Source organism: Stegodyphus dumicola, chromosome X2 (assembly GCF_044657685.1).
Source record: "Stegodyphus dumicola isolate Sdum_Otavi_A_Nest chromosome X2, ASM4465768v1".
NCBI classification, from domain to species: domain Eukaryota; kingdom Metazoa; phylum Arthropoda; class Arachnida; order Araneae; family Eresidae; genus Stegodyphus; species Stegodyphus dumicola.
In genome coordinates this window covers 110,165,371-110,187,085 of record NC_140781.1, presented here as the reverse complement: position 1 = coordinate 110,187,085, position 21,715 = coordinate 110,165,371, and the positions used below count along the sequence as shown (strand labels likewise).

Here is a 21,715-nt window from a genome sequence, read left to right as displayed (position 1 = left end):
AGTTTGCCTGTAAATTAACCACTGTTCCATTCAAATTCGAAGACATGCAATATCATATGAAAGCAGTCTCCACATACTGACTTCCGACCTCAAAATGACACCACAGATCCCATAGCCGAAAGGTTGCATGCTCCAATGGACCTAACGAATCGCGCTCAGGAAACCTCGACCTTATGCCTAAGTTGTGACGTCATGCATGGACCTTCCTGAGCTGTTGCTTCTAAGTGTATACGAAGCATTGCACCAGCTCTGAACTCCTCATCAGACGAAGCAGCAGTATCACTCTGTCGGTGTTCTCTTGGGATACGTTAAGAAGCGCTTCTGATTAATTGACTTTTAGGATTTCCTTGACTTGAGTTATAAGGTTCTTTCGTCTCCCCTTCTATTGGAGAAAGGCGCTCTTTTCGCAGATTTGCGATAAAAAGTTCGCTTAGGAATGTAAGTAATTTTATGTACGTTTTTAATTAATTTGTGCTCTACTATTCAGTGACGGTCAATATGGAATTGATTCCATTATTTTTTTTTCTTATGAATTTATTGGTTTTCTATCTTGAAAGCTTCTGTCATTTTCACTCATTCAGTCATCATCCTTTCTGTGGAAATATAAGAAAAATTAATTTTATGCATATTTTTAATTACTTAGTGTTCTATTCAGTGATGGCCAATATGGAATTCTATTAATTTTTTATACCGAATTTTATTAGTTTTTTACCCCTGAAAGCTTCTGTCATTTTCATTCCTTCAGTCATCCTCCTTTCTGTGAAAATATCAGAAAAATTAAGTTGGCAGAGCTAAACTAAAAAACATTTTTACGGTTATATAAAAAATATCTTAGTTAAGCTATTTTGAAAACATTAATTGAATGTTATATTGTTTACAAGTGAGACAGCCAGAAAACTTCAATTAAAGCATCAACATATACAGCTTCAAGAAAATATTGGGGAGCATTATTCAAAAAATAATTTAAAAACTTCATAACATATATGCATACACATATATGCATATATATATATATATATGTACATAAATGTATAAATATATATAGATATGTATGTATGTATATATATATATATGATGAAAGCAAATTTAAAGAAACAAGATCCATTTTTAAAGTCTAAAAAGGTTTTGAAATTCCAGAAAAATTTAATTAATTTTGAGCTAAATACATAAGTAAATAAATAAATAATAATCAATTATTTAATAATTTCCAATAGGAAACTATAATAAAATGCATGTACTAAATCATGTAAAAAAAGATATGGAATATGAAAATTTAAAATGCACAAAATTCGAAATATTTTTATTTACCACGTTGGTTCAATCTTAAATTTAATTCTTAAAAATTTTTTAATTAATTTCCAATCCGTAAATTTTTAGAATTTTGTGGAATTTAATTTTTATTATTGCATATCATTTTTTACATGATATTTCATTTAAAGTTTTGATAGTTATGTAGTATAAATGAGGAGTAAACATAGTTAGTTACTTGCATCATAGAATGAGAAGATCATTAAACGGTGATTTCGAGTGTAGTTTAAACTGTTTCCAAAGACGAATTACATTTTTGGCAGCTGTAATAAAAACTGTTGAATAGGTAAAATACTCTAATTCTGTTCGTTTAAAAAATTCGATGGGTGATATTTTAGCTTTAGCATTTAATTGTAAAATTAACCTGATTGCGTTTAATATTATCATTTTTCAAATTGGCATTTAAGCACTTTCACAAGTTTTGCTGTATTTTGAAAGAACATGGGAAGGAATCATATTTTTGATACATAAATCCTTAATTACCTAGCTGCATATTTTACATTCTAGATTTAGAAGTATTTGCTTTGAGTTATTAAATTGTTTGCGTTGAAAACTATTGGGCATTCCTCATCTGGTGAGTTTTTCATTTCATCTCGTTTCATCAAATATTAGTCAATGCTCGTGAGCAAATGTGTGCTAGCTAGATAATATTATATTTATTTACTTTAACTGATGATTAAGTTGAAGATCAACGATATCAAATTGAAGGGATTTTTTTTAAGTGTTTCATTGCTAGAAATATAAATACTTACGTCTCGTAGATCGTACTTGGAAATGCAAGAAAAAAATGCGGGCAGATGTGGTACCTTAACAGAAAGTAATTTAAATAAGCCTTGTTTTCGTTCCACATTCTGTATTGAGTAGAACTGTAAGAATTATAAACCGATTAAACTTCAAAGCAGATATTTTTTAATTTTTTTAGTTGAAACATTACTATGAGATTAATGTAAACTTATCTTGCTGACTTATTCTTAAAGAAGCAATCATCATCCATAAAAATTAGATAAGTTAAAAAATTTGTATTGGATAATCTTAAAAACGTGAGTTACGATGTTGTCATTTAAAACAAACTAAGAAAAACTGCTATTACTAGATTAGAAGTGATATTTTGAAGTTTATAGTAACATTAAGGCTAATGACGGATGAAAATTACATTTTTACCCCAATGTGATTTGGTTGCTTGCTGAGCGATAATATAAAAACAATTAATAATCAATGAAGTCAGAGTAATTTAAAATATTGAAGTACTCAGTGAACTGGAAAACAGCGTTTTGAATACCTTGACTAAATTTCATAAATGCAAGCGAAGAGCATTTTTATACATCTACTTGATTGAGTATGATTAAGTCTAAATCTTTAATTAAATAAGAAAAAATAAACTTTTGCCACATTTATTATACGTCTTATAAGATTTGAAGACGGAAAGATTTTCTAAAATGGTAGTTCTTCAGCATCCAGTATATAAAATAATATTAATACTTATTATTATTCAAAATATAATTTTTCTGAAGTTTTCTGTGTTTTCCATTGTATAATATAAATGCAATTAGATTGCAAATAAGTAATTTGATTACTAAGAATATAAAACTGAAAAAATAGATGTTTCCATAGAATGCAAACATTATAAAAAGGTTTAAATTTATACTAATAATAAGGATTTTAATTAATGTTATCCGCCCAGTGCTCAGAGAAAACTTAAAGGATTTGTATATGTCAAATGACGTACTTGCACAGGTTTTATATATGTTATTCGTAAAAGCTGTATATAGTTTTACTTCTTTAAATACTAATTCCATTTGTGTATGTCAAACAAAATTTTTTTCAAATTAAAGTAGATAATTTATGAAAACAGTTTCAAGGGGTAGAGAGGGTCTATGAATGAAAATTCTACCTTCTTTATGTAATCGTCAAAAAACAAAAAGTGCAGCTGGTGAAATTTTTTCTTTCTTAAATACAGTATAAAACATATGTAAAATTCGCAGTCATGTCAGTAATTAATAGCTTCATTAGGCTAACTATGAAGTTTTTAAAGAATACTGCTTTACTCAATGAGAAATCATTAATTTCGAAAAACAACAACTTACGTTTTGAAGTTTCCTTCTAAATCTGTTTGAAATCACTTAAGAATAGGATGAGAAAAAGAGATCTACATCAGTATATTTTTTCTCTAGTATGTACGTGAATAAGCATGAAAATATGTGGAGCTTTTCATATTTAACTCACTATGAATATTTCAGTGACTGGGTTTCTTTGCTCTTCGGGAAGCGTATATAACGTTAAATTTTGCATTTACAGAGCTCTTTTGTCATTATAATAAAATTCCCTGCATTATTTTTGTAAATACGTTGTTAAAGAAACAGCCTTCTTTTTTTGAACCACAAGTATAGGATTCGTTAAAGAATATTAAACGTAATAAGAGAGTTAGTGTTTAGGAGATCTCCTGTGTTACGTATGGAAGAATAGTCATGTACTGGAACTGATATCCATCATATGGGGGGGGGGGTAGCGTGAACTTCTTATGTTTAACAGTCGCTATAAGCTATTTTAACTCCTTTGTATATTTGTTTGCTTGCGCGTAACTAACATAATCTTACAGTTATGCTTGTTGCATACAAGTACAGTGATTATGCAAGGAAGTTTCTCATTCTAAACCCCGTACTTTCGTTGCGAAAGCACGTTCAGCTAAAATCGGCAACTCTGCTCAAACCCAGGCAAGGGCACGGCTGATTTTTCATGTTTCAGGCTCCGATATAAACTTAATGCCTTTGGAAGTATGAAAGAGAAAGCATGCAAATAGAATTCTTGAGAGAAAGAAAAAGTGGTGAATGATAAAACAAAAAATTCCCTTTGGCTGAACTTTCATCTTAGACATCACGAGAGTTAGAAGAGAGCTTTTGCTAATATAAAATAGTGTTCTTTTCCATTTATTATATTTCAAAGTTTCATGGTGTAGTTAACATTTTCGTAACGCTGTTTAGTTGAAAAACAAAGCCTATCGCATAAAATTTCAATTAACACTAGTCTTTGTATTTCGCCTATTTATTACTCGCAGCACAAAGCAATAAAAATTTAAAGTCATCTCATTTAAAAACTGTGTGAAATTAAATTTCTTCCGAGTAAAAAACATGCGTTCTTTAAATTGTTAAATATAATAAGGCCTTTCAGTATGTTTTGAAATTCCATTATCCAAGAGCTTTATGTATCGATAGTACAATTTCTTGTGGTATGGGCTAGTTAATTCATTTTTATATTAATTTCGTTATAATATACTATATTTTGAAATATATAATTAATAATATTTATATTATTAATTTTATTTATAACTCTTTCAAATTTATATATATTGTACGAAACTATCTAAAATTATCGGATGAAGTGGCTTGGTTCAAATGGGAAAAATATGTCTGTTTCAAAAAGGGTATATCTAATAGAAAAAGTGAATTTTCTAAGAGAATAAACATAAATACAATCAACTTCCATTATAACGACCTTCTAGAGCAGGGTTTCTTAAACTTTTTTCAGTCGCGACCACTTTGTGTCACTGAAATTTTTTTCGCGACCCCCAGGACCCCATAATGTATACAACAATTTTGTGGGACCGATAAGTATTGCGCAAATCTGACACACGCTTGAGTAAAACTCAATTTTTTTCACTTGTACTGTAATATGCTATCGCAGTTTTAGGTCATTAATTTCTAATTTTAAAATATAGAACAATGTGAAAATTTTAAATAAGTAACAGACGAAATGACAGCGTAACGTGTAAAGGAGGGAAAATGAACGTTTATATTATAAAAAGAATGCGTCGAAACGTTTTAGTTTTTTTCTTTGTCTGTATTGGTTTATCTTTATCTATTTTCAGATACATTGTGTAAAAATATTTGGTAATTGTAAAATTATTATAATAAGTTAAAGAAATATCAAAACTGCTAAAATTTTTGGTGACCCCCTTGGGGGTCGTGACTGTTCGAAAGTCAGGAAATGATTTGTAAATATGTTAACTCCCTAAAGTAAAATAAAAAAATAATTAAAAAAATAATTAACTACCGTTGTACTTATTTTATTCTTTGAAGAAGTAGTTATTTTAAATTAGTGATAAATTATTTAAAATATTATTAGCTAAAAGTTTCATCTCAGAAAGGTATCCTTAATTTACTTGAAAAAATAAAAATAAATAAAACTTAGTATCATTTTTTATAAAAATTTCCATCTTTTACATAAATAAAGCATTTTGTGCTAAACTGCAAAGTAATAATGACAGGAGCTTCCATGTAAGAAATTTTTCTCTTTTCGTGCCTGATATCTGATAATTTTTTATGGTAAATGCGTAGAAAAATATTTACGAGTAACTACACTCAAGTTTACTTGATCACTGCTTCAAAAAATAATAACTATCACTCTAAGTAAAATGTTCACATTTTACATTGATCACGTGTTACAGAAAGCTGCCGTACTTCGATTCTGATTAATCGAGAATTGTTATAAGACAATGGAAGACCCTTCGAAACTTTCTTCTAGGCTGTTAATTAGGATAGCTTCTTACAAACAAAGCCCCCAAACTATGAATAAAGTGGTCAAATCTCAAAAGATGTTTATCAGAATTAAAATAGATTAGTTATTTAATATTGATTTTACTCCTTAAGGGAACGTTTTAAAATTTTTAGCATAATTTTATTAAATATAAAAGACGCTTCAAAATTTAATCATTTTTGTTAGTTGAAATTACAAATTTGTGAAAAAACAGCTCATAATTCATTGAAACAATTATTTAAATGGATTATGAGCACTGAATAACTTTCTTTTAACATTTGATAGAGTTCTACTTTAAGATGTAAGCAAATGTAAAGTCTTCTTTTCTTAAGCTTCTTTTAACCAAAGGAATAGATACATAGTTTTTCATTGTGATTCAACTTAAAAATTTTACCATTTTGCACTATTTTCTGTTTCTTCTCTGAAAATTAACGCAGCATGCTCTACTGTATTTTAAGAAAGTCTTTTTTCTTAATACTTTTAAGTTCTGTGTTAAACGTAATAGTTTGTGTGTTAAGTGTAATAGGTTCTGTGTTAAGTATGTAGAGTGTATTTCAAACTCTTAAGTCTTAACTTTGATTAAACTGCACATGATGACTAATAGTAACTGAAACACTGTCTAATATCTGAACTGCATTTCAAGTTACTTTTTTCAAAATAAATATCTCTTCTGAATTTGGATATCCAATCAGAATTATCCAGCAATTTTTTCAAAATTAATTTTTCCTTCAAATTTCTTCTTTTTGTTTTATCTTCTTTGCTTTAGCAGTATATTAATAATTAATACATATTTTGGAGTCAGAAATTTGCATCAGTTCCGCGCAAATTTCCTCTATGGCATAGCTTTCGACCCAATGGTTGTTTAGGAACTGTTAGAAGCTGAAGAGAAAAATTTTACAAAAAGTGTTTCAAGGAAAGCTATTTCTATTTCATAAGTTCACACAAATATTCTTAGATAGAGCAAAAAGCCCAAAATTCGATTTTGATTATTTGAGTGCGTACATTAGGGATGACATATATTTCCATACAGATCGACAACGGGAAATAAAGAATATATGTTAACAATTTTCAAAAATGTATTTTCTTTAGATATATTAAGTTACCATGAATTATAGCTGTAAGTACTCGTATTATTTTTTAAAGGGATGAATGATGGAAAAACATCTTTGAACTTTTACCAGATTTTCCTTTTCAGTTTAGTTTATATGATTTAGAAACAAAAGTATTAGAAACATTTTTAACGGTTCTAGAGAATTTACTATTTTTTAAATAGTTATTAAAATAAATATTTTTGCACTTGAGTTGCTGAAGTTATTGTAACAATGACAAAGATTATTGTAACAGTGGTAGAGTTTATAAACATAACTTGCTTCTTTATTAAACAAACTTTTGATAGAGGAGGTGCGACCGTCCGATCAAATCAGTGTAGTATAAAGTCCATCACAAATTTAGTTTGGGTGCCTCTACTAAGGCATTAGGTTCTCTGTGGTCAGAAATCTTGAAATCTATTACTGTGCAATACCTAAAATAGAACCTGAGATCTTTCACCTTCTAGCGGGAAGTACTGACCATAATACACAGTTACATAGAAGAAAGGAATTTAATTCCATATGAACTTAATTTTGGCTTTCACCATCAGAAATTCGGAAATTGTGTTTAAAATCTGTTGGGGAAATAACCAAAAATGCTAGTGATCAGCAATTAACCCTGTACAACAATGCAGCAGAAATTCATATAATTTGGTTAACAGCAGCGAAGACAAGGAATTTTATTGCTAAAAATTAAAACACAGGAAGAGTGCATTAAAATTTAATTCTTCAAGCTGTAGAAATCATATAAACCGCATTTTGCTAAATAATGAAATGAGCCCCAAATACAAGTCATTTTTCGTCATGTTAAATATTTCATTGATTTTAAGCATTCTTAGCATCTCGATAAGAATTATTCAGAAGTACTCAAGATTGTGAATGTTTGATTCCAGGATTACAAGCTATGGGTTTTGTTATCAATTATTAATTATATTTATAATTCCTAACTGCACATATAACTAATTATTGCACATAAAAATATAACTATACTGATAACTGCATATAACTAACCATGCAGTATATAACTAATTTTAACAAAATAAAAGGAATTTTTATAACCATTCGAACATTGAGAAAAGGATGTTACTGGATGCGTAATCGATTCTCTTGGAAAAACACATGTACACTGAAGCAAAAATCTGAAGAGGTTTAATGCAAAAATTAGCTTAAATAAGCAAAAAAATTAAAAGAAGTATGTAAATTTAGTTTCATTGGAGATCATTCCAGCTTTCTAAAAACGCTGTTCTTATTGTTACATACAAATGTTATTACGTACAAATGATATTAAACATGTTATTACATGAAAATGATGTACGTAATATATATGTTATTACATACAAATGATTCAGTTGTTAGTACATACAAATGAATATCATTTTTATGTAAATTAAACTACCATATTGTAGCTACAATTAAGAAATAATAGGTAGTGTTAATTTACCTTGTGCAATCTTTAGGCTTCTTATTTTGAACATGAAAGCACTTTTACAAATATTGCTCAGACTACTTCCAAATAATTCCTAAATTATGTGAGTAATTTCTAAGCGATTTAAGTAACATCTTTTGCAACTTTTAACCACAATTACAGGGAACTAATAGATCTTCAAAAAAAAAAAAAAAAAAAAAAAAAAAAATTAAAATAGTCGAGGCGTATTTGTTTGCTTTAACCAGTCAACCGCGCAAACAATGACCATTCTGTAAACAGGAATTCTGGGCAAGTCTTTTGTCTGCATTGCCCATCGGATTTAGTATTTGTGACCCCCTGAAAAAGAGAGGTCGGTTAGATATCTTGCGGATGAGAAGAATGTGGCAACCCGTTTAACAAAGGCTTTCTACAATAGTGCCTTTTCATTTGTCTAAGTTTTTTTGATATAATATTTCAGCATGATTATTAAATGTTATTTAACTTGCTTGAGGAAACTACGGAAGGTTACCGGATGTTTTATAAATTTTATTAAGTGTTATAACAGATGCAAAAGAGCTAGAAAGAAACTAAGATATGTTAGATTCATTTTCGAGTCATTGACAATTCCCGAATACTGAGCGCCGCCTGAGATAACCACTGACCTGACTTTGTTGTAAAAGTCTTACAGTGTTAATAGTCAACCTGGCAGAAGGGAATATTTCCTCCGTGTAAAAATATAAATATAAATATTACATGCGCATACAAGGCCTGTGCATAAGCATAGATATGTTAATTATAAACATTGTCTTGAACAAGTTACATGTGATAGTTACATAAAATCATGACAGTTATGTGTACATTTAAACATTATCTGAATTCATATTTACAATACTTTTACTGAGATAATCAAAGTAAACTTGTAATTAATTTATTCCCGAATACTGTCGCATGTACAAGGCATAGCAACTTTAGCAACTACACGAGGCTTCTTGTTGCTTTTTTGCACTCGTAATTTCGAATGCATAGTGAGTGATGCAATATAAGCAAGAGTTTTAACTGCTACTTCAGATTACATTCATGTTATTTTCGTATGTACTTTTGCAAGAATATGCTTGAAAGGAATTATATATATCTCTTTATTAGTATGAAATTTTGTAATGATTGGATTGTGATAAATTCGAATTTTCATTCCATAAAGTACATTTAACGTATACAAGGATTTTCCCTGCAAATTTTTAAGCGTAATGAATAGCGTAATGAATAGAAATTTTAAGCGTAATGAATAGCATTAAATATCACTGTTTATTACTTATTCATAGTAAAAAGAAATCCAGCATTAAGCTTCATTTATTAGGAACTATTAGTTTCAAGGTGGTAGAAATATGAAAAATCATCAGATTTTTAACACAAAGATGCAAACCATGGACCTGCTAAGCATTTTCAATTTTTTTTTAGATTAAAGGGTGACTAAGGAAAGACACGAGACTCAATTAATCAAATACACATGTTAATGAGATATCATCCGCCAAAATGTTTAGTTCGAGTGCCAGTGTAAAAGCTCTTAGGCCTTTTTTGGAGCAAGAAATGTAAAAAATAATCTTTCCAAAATTACGAATCTTCCAGTCACTAGCTGGATGGGCATCATAAGTGCCACCTGGACGTACCACTTGCACTACAAGGGGTAATGGGGGATGAGATAATTCCTTACAATTTATCCTGAAATAGTCATGAAAGTTATACATTTTCATACCAAAACATACTTTAAAAAAATAATATTCTTTTCTAAAAATAAAAGCTCTGAATTTTGAACACATGAAAATATTTAAGGAATTATTCATCCGTATCTGCCGTTAAAAGATGCTAGTAGAAGGCGAATGAATGGAATGAATATTACGGTGCCACCAGGTAGAATAAAACGAAGTAATACTTTAAGTAAAGCATAGATTTTTATATTAGAAGACAGAATAATGATTACGTTATTGAAAGCCCGAGAGGGGGAAGAGAAAGGAATTAAGCTTTTTTTTTTTTTTTTTTTTGAAAATTAGATTTGAATTCATCACGGGACTGAAGAGGATTGAGAAATACTTTCTTTTTAATAGCAGATGCAAATTTCTCATGTGCAGTGCGAAAGTACGGAATAACGTAAACACCTACAACAAACCGAAGTGAGAGTGTTTTGAAAGAAATTGCATTGTTGAAATAGCCCACCAGCGGCCGAACGGTAAAGTCGCTGAACACTGGTAGTTCGGTCTGAGGTTCGAATCCCGCGAACGGGCTGGCTGCATGGTTGTTTTCGTGGTTTTCCCCATGTGTAACGTGTATACGAACCAGTTTCACTTAGAAAGTCCTCCACGAAGGCATCCCTCCCCTTAGGCAGATAGCCCTAGTGTGCTTTGCCATAATTAAAATACACATACACAATTTTTGAAATATGCGGGAAGAATATTCTTCAGAATACACAACTAAACAAATCGAAACCATTTTTTCTTAGGCCAGTAAGGCCTGTGTACAATTGCGCTGAAGTTAGGAGATCATGATTCACTTTTAACGCACGTAAAGATTATTTCTGATGCTATAATGTTAAGTCTGTTGTTAAGTGCCATATTGATTCTCTTTCGCCATTATGAAGATTTTATATGCATTGTAAAAACAGAAGTCCAAAATCAGAGTTTAGCATCTTAGTACATGCTCATTCTTACCTCAGACTGTATAAAAAGTATCACTTGCTTTGATGCCGCAGTATTCTATATATGAAATCTTTACCATCTACCTTGAGTCAGTTCTTAACAAAGGTGCTTTGCATGCCAAAAATATTTTTCAGAGCCAATGAGAACTTTTTATGAGGGAGACGATTCCGTGACCCGCCGACACATTTCCCATAAAGTGACATATCTTGAGAGAGGTGGATTTCTGTAACGCTTTGTGATTGTAAATACCCAATCAAAGTCAATACTTAATCGTCCTGCAGGCTATTCGAATAATGTCAGTGTGGAGGTCACACTTGACTTACGTTTTTTTCCTAGTAGGAAAAAGCTTCCAGTCGTGTCTCTTCATATATTTGTCGTAAAGAGAAAGATTAAAATGAGATAAATGAGGAACATAGAAGTCGTAAAGGAAGTTTGATTAAAATTTTGTGTAAATGCGACAATAATGAACCAGAAATAGCATGCTTAATTTCAAGGCTATCTTTTTAATTTATCATGTTCTAATTATGCACGGTTTACGTAATAAATTTTATTCTTAAATTATATATTACTTTACTTCTGGACATCGACTGTAACAGAGTCAAGTTTTCTGATAACCACCGAGTGGTTTACTGAAACTTGTTTTTAAATTCTCACATTTCTTCCGTTTCGAGAAAAATTTTCAACCGTGACAGAAAACATTTCAGTAAACATTTACTGCGTGGGAAGAAAATGTCCAACTCTCTTAATAATGATAAATGACAGTCAAGTAATTGACTCTTCTTGGTGTCGTGAAAACAAACAAATAGCTAAAATTAAGCTAAAAAAAAGCAGAATACAAACCTCAATCAATCACAATTTTTTTCACTTTTAGATCGAGTTTAGTTAAATAAGTGGGAATGACCTTACTTCAACTTTATGTAATCATGCTTACTTTTAGAGTTTACTGAAATCTTCTTGGTAAACTCCCTGAAAGTCAACGAAAAATAGTTTTAGTTAATGCATAAAAAATTCTATAATCTCGTAGTTTGCAATCTGTTTAATTACTGATAAAAATAAAATTAAGTATTAATGTACGCAAATGGATTTCAATCTTAGAAACAGCTTATTTAGAAATAGCTGAAATTATGTCATGAGTTTAAAATATAACTTATCGGTTCTAAAATAAAAAGCAGTTTAGTTTTAAAGCTTGTCGATTTAATATATTTCACAAATTAAGATGTATCAAAATTATATTTTCTCCGTGAAATAGAGTATTACATCTAAATTCAACTCTTATAAACAACATTTGATGCCATTCACTTCGTGCATGTTCAGTATTAGACAGAAGTATGACCAAAATTTTAAAATATTTCAGAATTCTTTAATCATTTAACAGTTATGGAAGAGAAAGGTCAACAGTTTGAAATTTTAAAGCATTTAACAATCATTCTTAAGGGTAATGAATTCGCTTAGCTTCGAATTTAAAGTACTAAAAACTAGAATTTAATCCTACATGTAGCCAAGTCCATAAAAACTCTAAACACTGGTAATTTGTGCCATATTTGCTTCCTGGCAAATGGTCTGGCTGTTTGGGGGTTTTGTCGTTTGCTTCATGTGTGATGCGAAGAGAAAATTTTCCCCGAAAGCATCCTTTCCCTCCTTCAGCAACCTTCTTGCATTTGCTAGAGCGAATCAGATAACAAAAAAAAAAAAAAAAAAAAAAAAAAAAAAAAAAAAAAAAAAGCCTAAGGTTTTGAAGATTTTTCTAATTTAAACCCGAAACTTTAGTTTATTGTTTAGTATATAGTAATATAAAAATGAGAATCATAATAAATATGCTAAGAACTGCGTTTAAAAACATTACATTTAAGAAATCCGTTACATTAATTTAGATAGCAGTTCATTGGAATGTAATCATCAAACAAAATTTCCTTATAAAGTTAGATGAATGACTAATATTTACTGTTACACGATTTGTTATGCATATTTTAACGTGTGCTTATGGAAACCATGAAAGGTTTGAGGAATAATTTTATTATTCTTAAAAAAAATATGCATAGTTAATGATATCAAATAGCAGCCTACAACAGGCTGAAGTAAATATATGTGCTGTGTGTATTTATGTATTTATCATTTTTGCTTCATAACGTTATTTGGTGTCATATTTAAATATTGATTTATATTCAATAAATAAGTTTTTAAAATATAAAAATTTTCCCACTCATCACTAATGATATATTCCAATAGCGAATTTATTGAAAAGGCATTTTACGCATTGTCAAAACTCGTACGTTTGGTTTTGAATGCTCATTCAGTGTACCTTGTTCTTATTTCATTGAATTTAGATAATTACATTCATAATTTTTCTTTCGCAGCAAAAGATAAAAGTTTCAGCTGTAAAAATTTAATTGTAGATTTGATTTTTAATTAAAATGATAATATGAATGACCTTGAAAAGCCCACCTCGAACTTTTGCTCGGACTTCCAGTCTGAATGCAAATACGAGCATTTCCCTCCCCCCTTAAACATCAGTCAAGCGCAAGACTTGTGTTTTTTTAATCCGAAGGTGCTCTGTCCCTTAAGGACTATTGTTTTCGTTTTGCGATTTTGCGTTGAATCACTATAAATGTCCGTTTCACTTTTCAAACTCTTGCCACTAAATGTTAGAGTCCTGCATCATGTTTGGAGAAATTAAATAATAAAAAATCTGCATAAAGGTATGTATATTTCTCGCATTGTGATAAAACAATACATAGAGCTATCGAGTTTCGAATGACGTAATCCTCGTACGAATATGGGCATGTGGAAGATCAAATTTGAAATTTGGAATTTGTTTTATGATCGATTTCATATTTTGTAAAACTTTAACGAATTTTTGAGTAACAAACTCAACGATTTAAAAGCGAGCAATGGCAACACTCTACCGGAAAAAAAAAAAAAAAAAAAAAAAAAAAAAAACTTTTTATTTTCAGCGCGCGGAACTGTGTATCGGAAATCCTAAAGATATGCTCATTTTAAAATTATTTTTCGACATTGCTATTGAACTAAATTTTATACTTTAAGTGCAAAGAACGTGATATTTAATAAATAAAGTTAACACACAAAATGTTAAAGCCCCTTTGTACGTAATTTAAAATCTGAAACCTTTCAGTTTTTTTTATATTGAATATTCTTAAAAGCCTTTTCTTGAAGCAATATGAAGCACTAAGTAGAATTAAGTACCTTATAAAGTGTAGTAGTTAAAAATGTTGAAAGAAAGATGAAAGCAATGTTGAAAGTGCAACAATTTTCTAGACTGAAGGGAACTTGAGCATTATCTTTCCTCATCAGTGACAGAAGCTAAACTTGTTAAGGATTTAAATCCTAACCTTCACATGAAACTCTAATTCATGGAAAATTTATTGAAGAAGTCTTGTAAGCTGATAATTGTCAGTGTATTTCTAACGTTATTTTTGTGGAAAGAAGAATGAAGCAATGCTACCATTTCTTTCATGACTGGGAAATGTATATAATTTAACACATGTTTAACATATACTGTTACTTAGGATTCAATTAAATCTTCATTTTACTTTCAGGTATCGGCAAAATGATGTTACTCCAATTCAATTCAACTACTAGCAAATTTTCAAAATTTGAAGTCATTAATGTTTTCAGTATTACAGGTACCAGTGAATGCATCCAAGCGATACTAAATCTATTAAAATCCAAATAAACAAAGCATATATTATGTAATTTAAATGGTATAAAGATGGATAATAGCATGTATTTAAAATAGGAAATGAATGCAATAAAACTGCATAATTTGATTGAAGTGTTTTCGCAGAATCAAGGAATGAAAAAAGTAACATACATTTTGAAAAAACTGGAAGAATATGGAAATTTTAAATATCATATATTTAAATCTTTGTTTATAAATTTAATAATTTTGCCTTTGAATTCATTGCTTGCACAGTTGTTCTCTGCAACAAGCTGAAATAATTATTCAATAGCTCTTTTCTTCCTTTCTTTTTTTTTTTTTTTTTGTATCTAGAGTTTAAAATTTGTTATTGCGCAAGTCGTTTGAGGTATATTACATTTCTCATTATGTTTAATGGTTTTAGGATTCTACAGAGACTTTAATTTTTCTTTTACCTCCTATGAGATAATAATAATTAAAAAAACAACTAATACGAGGAGTGCGAGCAAGAGTTAATCTTCCAAATGCTATTATACGCTGTTTGTGATAATTCTGAGGAATAAGCAATGCATAGCAGTGCTTTTTTTACGATGGTAAATAAAAGGTCTGAAAAATATAACAAATTGCTTTTTACTCGGTATATACTAAGCTTGTAAAACTATTTTAATTGTCATAAAACAACTTAGACATCGACAGATAAATAGCAGCATAGTTTTTTTTTTTTTTTTTTTTTTTTTTTTTTTTTTTTTTTTTTGTGGTGTGTGTTGTGTGTCACCCGGGACGTTTTTTGGTCATCCATAATGTAATGAAAACTCGGGCAACGATCACTAAACCTGAAAGGACAGAAATGTCAACAAGCGTTATGATGTACTTAACTTTCTAATCATTCGGTATTTTTTCCGTTCTTTTGTTTCTCTAAAGAATGTTTTGCTTTAAACGGTAAAAAAGTTATCTAAAGCCACAAGTAATAGCACTAAAATACTTCGTATAAAACACAGGAAATGCTGCATTTCTGCAACTATAAAGATTCGGAAAATGCTATGGAAATTAGTAGACCATGTCGTTGCAATTGCCCATCAAATTTATTTTCCTTCTGACGTATTTAGGAATTCCTAGTATGTCCTGGTCAATGGAACTTCAGCAAGGCATTCTATATACCTTTCTGTTGTTCACCCTTGTCTCGCCTTTATTTCCTGTTGAATATTGCGAGACTGAGTGTCATTAAGAGATACTTTTCATTATTAGTTTCAGTAATCGTAAATACAGTGCAAACGAATATATAATTTTATAATTCTTCCTCAAAGCATTAAATTTCCATTCTTTGGGAAAAAATACTACTTTTGTTTTACAAAATTATATTGTTTAAATTCTTGGGATAATGTACTTTCGTTGAAGTTTTTGATTGCGTTTGTAGCAGACATTTCTATTCTCCGATTACGTCGTACTAATTTAAAGTACACGTAGGTATTCGCCTAGAGTCAGGTTTGCTATTCAAGGAGGTATTTTCAGCACACTGGGTTTTCGCACTTATGTAACAAATTATATAAACGACAAAGAAACAACTCGTTTCAATTGTATCTGGTGAAAATAGCACAGAGTTAAAGCCTACTCGCTTCGCTTATGGCTGCCTATTATTCTTTCATCGTAAAAGCAGCAATGAAATTTGTCTCTTCCGTATACTCTCGCCACTATTCATATCAAATAATAGTGAGCTTTAGTTTAGTAGCTCCAAATAAAAAATGTATATGCTCTGAGCAATTGGAACTTGGCTCTGCATCAAAGAAACATATATGTAATTTGATGGATAAATAGCAGTAGTTTGGTTTACAAACATCTGTATAAATACATTTAAAATATTCTTTATTTATTTTCCTCCGTATTTTATTACGTCAAATTTTTAGTGTTACCATTGCGCAAGTTCTTCAGAATCATACTTTTGTTTTGAAAATTCCGATTTAAATTTGTTAATTTTTATTTTCATACTTTTGTTTATACAGAAAATTTAGATTTAAAGATTGTTGCGAAATAAAATTTTCCTTAACTTTATGATTAATCAATATCACCTTCTTGAGAAGATATCTTATTCATAATATTTGTATCATGAACGGGCAGATTATCTTCAGTATACAATATCAAATGATTTATCCTTTTCCATTTGCTAAACAATTTTAATAATCTTTAAAAATATTTGTATAATATTTGAGCTCGAATGTTTTTCCATGATGTTATAAGATTGGAATTTGGCTTTTAGAGCATAAGACTGTAGGGTCTAGCCACTAATTAAATTCAAACTAGCTAAATTGAAGCTCTAGAAGGTATTCAGATGCTTAATTGGACTCTACCACAGTCTGTGAGAAATCTTCAGCGAAATTTAAAACACTTCTAGTTGTTTCTTTGTACATCCCCATAGCATGTTTCTATATTGCCCTTATGCTTCGAAAATACTCAAAACAAGCATTAACATTCTGTCCTCATTTTAAGAAAAGCTTGTTTTACATAGTGTAGCAAAAAGCAAACTTCTATCTTTTTTGAATATTCAAGTAGCCCAATAATTTTAAAATAGTTGTGACATTGGTCAATTAATACTTTAATTTTGCATTCCTTTTTTTCTTCTTTTCAATTATATTTTTAGTCTTTAAGCTTTAGATCATTTTGTTCAACCTTATTATATATCCCTGCATTCAAATCTCCATGTTTGCCGATATTGAAAATTGATGTAGAAACAGGAAACCGCCTAAGGTAATAAATAAACCGACTTAAGCTACAGACTTGCAATATTAGTTTACTTCACTTGAATTCAAAAGCTGAATTTGCATTTGAATGATGTATGACTGCAGCTAAAGGACATACAACGAATCTCATGTCCAGGCCAAACACGTGGTTCCTATGTGAGATAAACAAAGACTGCGCAACAGAGCGGAAACAGTGAAGGCGCTGATAAATGACTGCTTGGAGATCGATGTGATCTGATTGTTTACGAAAAAAGACAATTACACGTCGCTTTTAGCAATAGTATTATGGATATAAAGCCAGCTTTTGATAGATGAAATGTGAGCGGAGTTAAATGTCGTTTACCTGTTCAGGAAGATTCTTCTTTTTTGAACGATCGTCTAGCTGCGAGAAGGCTAATTTTCTGGCAGTCGACAAATGACGGGTTTGAATTTCTTTTAAGGCGCTGATTTTTATAATGACATCGAAATGTGAAATTCCGAAAGTAAGATGATATGAGTCAGAAATGCTGTTGTCAGAATCTCTGAGCAGCATTCGTTGGCTGGTTATCTGCCTGTCATTAATTCATATTCTGCATACCTTTACCATCTTTGCATTGTAATGCAGCAGAGTGTTGACTAAAGTCACATATGACCCCTGCTTTGCGATTCTATGAGTAGTAATGTGATTTTTACATATCCTATACAAAAATTATTGGACTCAGTAGTAATAAAGAAGAACGTAAATAAACAAAAAGTAACTAAAGTTGAGTAATAATCATTGGAGGATTTTCCGCATGAAGAGAGAAATTTATATTTGAATTTCTTTTTCACGAGAACTGGAGAATTGTTATCTTGCGAAGTAATAGTATGTTTATGTTTTGCAAGATTTCTGAGATTTCTTTTCAGAGTTGAACTAAACTGGTAAAAAGAAAGGCTAGTTAAATAAAGTTGTCGAAAATGTACTCGTATAGCCAAATAGCAACGCATTTCTCGAAACCTTTTCTTGAAATGTAACATTACAAAATACTTGTTGATTGTACAGAAGTTTTCCAAGACAAATAGCTTTTTATAGTCAAAAAAGTAATTTTTTTTACCCATAATGTGTGTATGGGTTTCTTTTATAAAGAACTATAAAACCATTTTTCTTTATTTTATTTCGCACTCTATCAAAGATACGGGGCCCACCATCGGCCGAGCAGTGAAGTAGCTGAACACTGGTAGTTCGGTTCGAGGTTCGAATTCCGCGAACGGAACCGCCGGCATGAGCGCTTTCGGGGCTATGTGTAACGTGCATATGAGCCAGTTTCCCTTAGAAAGTCCTCCAAGAAGGCATCCCTCCCCTGAGGCAGATAGCCCTCGAGGCTTTGCCGTAATCACATAAACAATCCAAACCTACCAAAGATACATAAGTTTTTATATTTCTAGGGTACGGAAAAATATCTTTTTAAAAATCTGCCAATAAATTCCGAGATTCTGACTTCGCGTTGAAATATCAATTAGAACTGTTTTAGTGTTATAAACTCTTCACACTGAAATAAGCTATTCAGCATTTCGAAAGCATATCTTTCATACACCTTTAAAAATTTGTTATTTATAGCATTTTTTAGGCGCATTAACAGTGTTTATAATTTTGATAATTTATAGTTTGATATCATCTTTATGAAGTTGAGCGGAAATAAAAAAGACGCTGATTTATTATTACGCAAGATAACCTTGCAGACATCTTTTCTTTTCATATAATTCATTTAAGATAAAAAAAAAAAAACTTTTGTTAAAGTTTGGTTTTACGGATGTGCTTTATTCTAATTCACTTTCTGTATAAATAAAATGTCTCCAAGAACTTTCATACAAAAGGATTAAGAAGAGAGAAATTGCACAAAACAAAAGCTACATGAATTTTTCGCAGAATATTGATAGGGATCACACAATTCATTGGAACATTGTGTAAAAGACCTCAAAGAAAGAAAAATCCAAAAGAAGCTATTCAGTTTTACAATTATTTTTTCTAAAAATGAGGATACATAACCTTGGTTACTTTTACATTGCGTAATACGAAGAATATTAATATGAACGTTACCCAACGACCGCCAAGAGCAGACAAAAGCATTGAATACCGGTAGTTCATGTTCGTCCAGGGTAGGTGTAGACTCACGGCATCTGAACGGGTTGGCTGCATGTTTCTTTTTTAGTTCTTTACAAGTAATGTTAGCTTTTAATGCCTGTTGTTAGAATTTGTTTACACTTTTGTTGCTGTGCAGTCGGTCAGATGAATATTTCTGTTTTACCCCCTTCCCCGAAGTAATAAATTTAGAATACTTTTAAAGATTACTTTTGTAAACTCTATCGAAATAGAAGGGCTAATAATAATAGTAGTAATATGTATAATATTGCAAACGATATGGTAAATGTCATGGTAATTAGTTATAATTTCAATATTTCATACGATATAGCGCATTTCAAAATAATCAGTTATATTCTTAATATTTCAAATATTATGACAGGTCTCCTTTCTCATATGAAAGAAAGACTGCTTTTTTTTTTTTAGAAAAGGTGTCTGGGAGATGCCATAATAGTAATTAAAGGTTCATATGAGCCAATTCATCTTAAAAGATTCTCCACGAAGGGCACTCTCTCCAAGACAGAAAATCATCGAGTGCTTTGCCTACTGTTTTTTTACTACTGCTTTTTTTTCTACCTAAGTACTAATATACTAGTGTAAGGCTTATAGTAGGGCATTTCAGGAGTTAGAATTTACTGTTTATATATTTCTAAGAGGAGTTTTCATAACTGTTCATTGCTTTTAACCATTTTTAAGCTGCCATTATTAAGTTATTAATTCAAAAACTGAAATTATTAAAGCACCAATTGTCTTAACATAAATGTTATTAAAAAAAGGTGAAAACTTCCCTAACTTATAAAAATTAGCAAATACAAAATCTACGAATGGGATACATTAGGATTGATTTAATATTCTAGGATGAACTATTTAGAAAAATGTTGGAATGAAGTACTTAAGATGCCACAACATACAATTATTATTGCCTTTTAAAGAAAACTCAGAAAGAAGGGTCTATTCAGATTCGAAGGATGAAATAAGATTTAATATAGTTCATTAGATAACTTGAGAATCATACAAAGTTATATGACTTAAAATAGTGATTTTATTTTAAATTTTACTCATTTCAGATAAGAACTTACACATTAATCTTTAGTAAACATATTTTGGAAAATTTTCTATGCTGAAAAAATTGTGAGAGTTTTCTAGGTAGAAATACCGTGTGGAAATTTGTGTGGGACGTTAGTGCGTTAAATTATAAGTTTTTCAAAGTTTTTCATTAGAACTGTTTTTTTTAAACATGAGAAATAATTTAATTTTTATTTGAAAATGGACTGAAGGTGTAAAATCATAGTAATTGTCAGAGCCAGTTTCGGCACTTCACTCAAAAACTTGGTCAGTTTTTGAGTGAAATCGGAAGGTAAGCTGGAATTGCAAATAATGTTCGCGTCGGTATTTTGATTTGTTATTAATTTATTATTTTACCATCTTACGCTTTATTTAATCTTAATTATTCGTTATTTTTTATTCAAGTTATTTATTTTTATTTACCTTTTGCAACGGCCTTACACTGGGCTTCGGCATTTCTAATTCTAGGAACAAGCCCTGGTAATTGTAACGATTTGAAACCAGTAAAATATTATTAGGTAAATATGTAAATTGAGTTTTGTAAAATGATTTTTGAGATCATTCGAGACTATTCTTCAATGAAGTTAAGTCAGTTTATTATCTCATTCGATGTCCATTCTTTGATAATTTTTTGCGTTAGTATCCTACCACTATATCTATGCCATTTTAAGGAATAACAATTTAAAATCCAATAGAAAAAAACATGAGTACATGTGTACTTTTTCCTGCAGAATCAGTTTATCTTACAAATTTATTAAATATGAATTTTGTTTTGTTTTCATTTTTGAAAGAACTTTGTTCCAGAAATCATCATTATTCCTTGAATCTGCGTTTCTGCGTGATGTTTCATATGAGACTTTTTCCGAAACTCCTTTGACGATTTTATTCCCGATTCAGCCAGAAATGGAATTATCTTTTGATCATCATAATCTTGATCTTCGTTTTTCAGCTCCTGATAAAAAAGGAGGGCGAGTTTGACACTTTATCTCCACATGTTATACTTATAGAACCATTAGGATTTTTTGAAGCAAGAAACCTGAAAAATGATCAACGCTCTCGCCGAGGATCGAACCTGGACGTCTCAAATACGTGCCGAGTGTGTTATCGTTACACCACGAAGGCATGCTTGAGGGAGGGAGAAAATATC

The 21,715-nt window shown here is 30.3% G+C and overlaps 1 protein-coding gene across 2 annotated transcripts in view; it reads left to right on the top strand.

Annotated features, from left to right (window-relative positions):
* Window positions 1-247: 247 nt before the first annotated feature.
* The window catches only part of LOC118189345 (uncharacterized), a 182,496-nt gene continuing 161,028 nt past the window's right edge, over window positions 248-21,715 (top strand). For both annotated transcript variants that reach the window (XM_085809434.1, XM_085809432.1), the window contains exon 1: window positions 248-438. The gene's annotated coding sequence lies outside the window, so the exon portion shown is untranslated. The remainder of the gene's footprint in view (window positions 439-21,715) is intronic.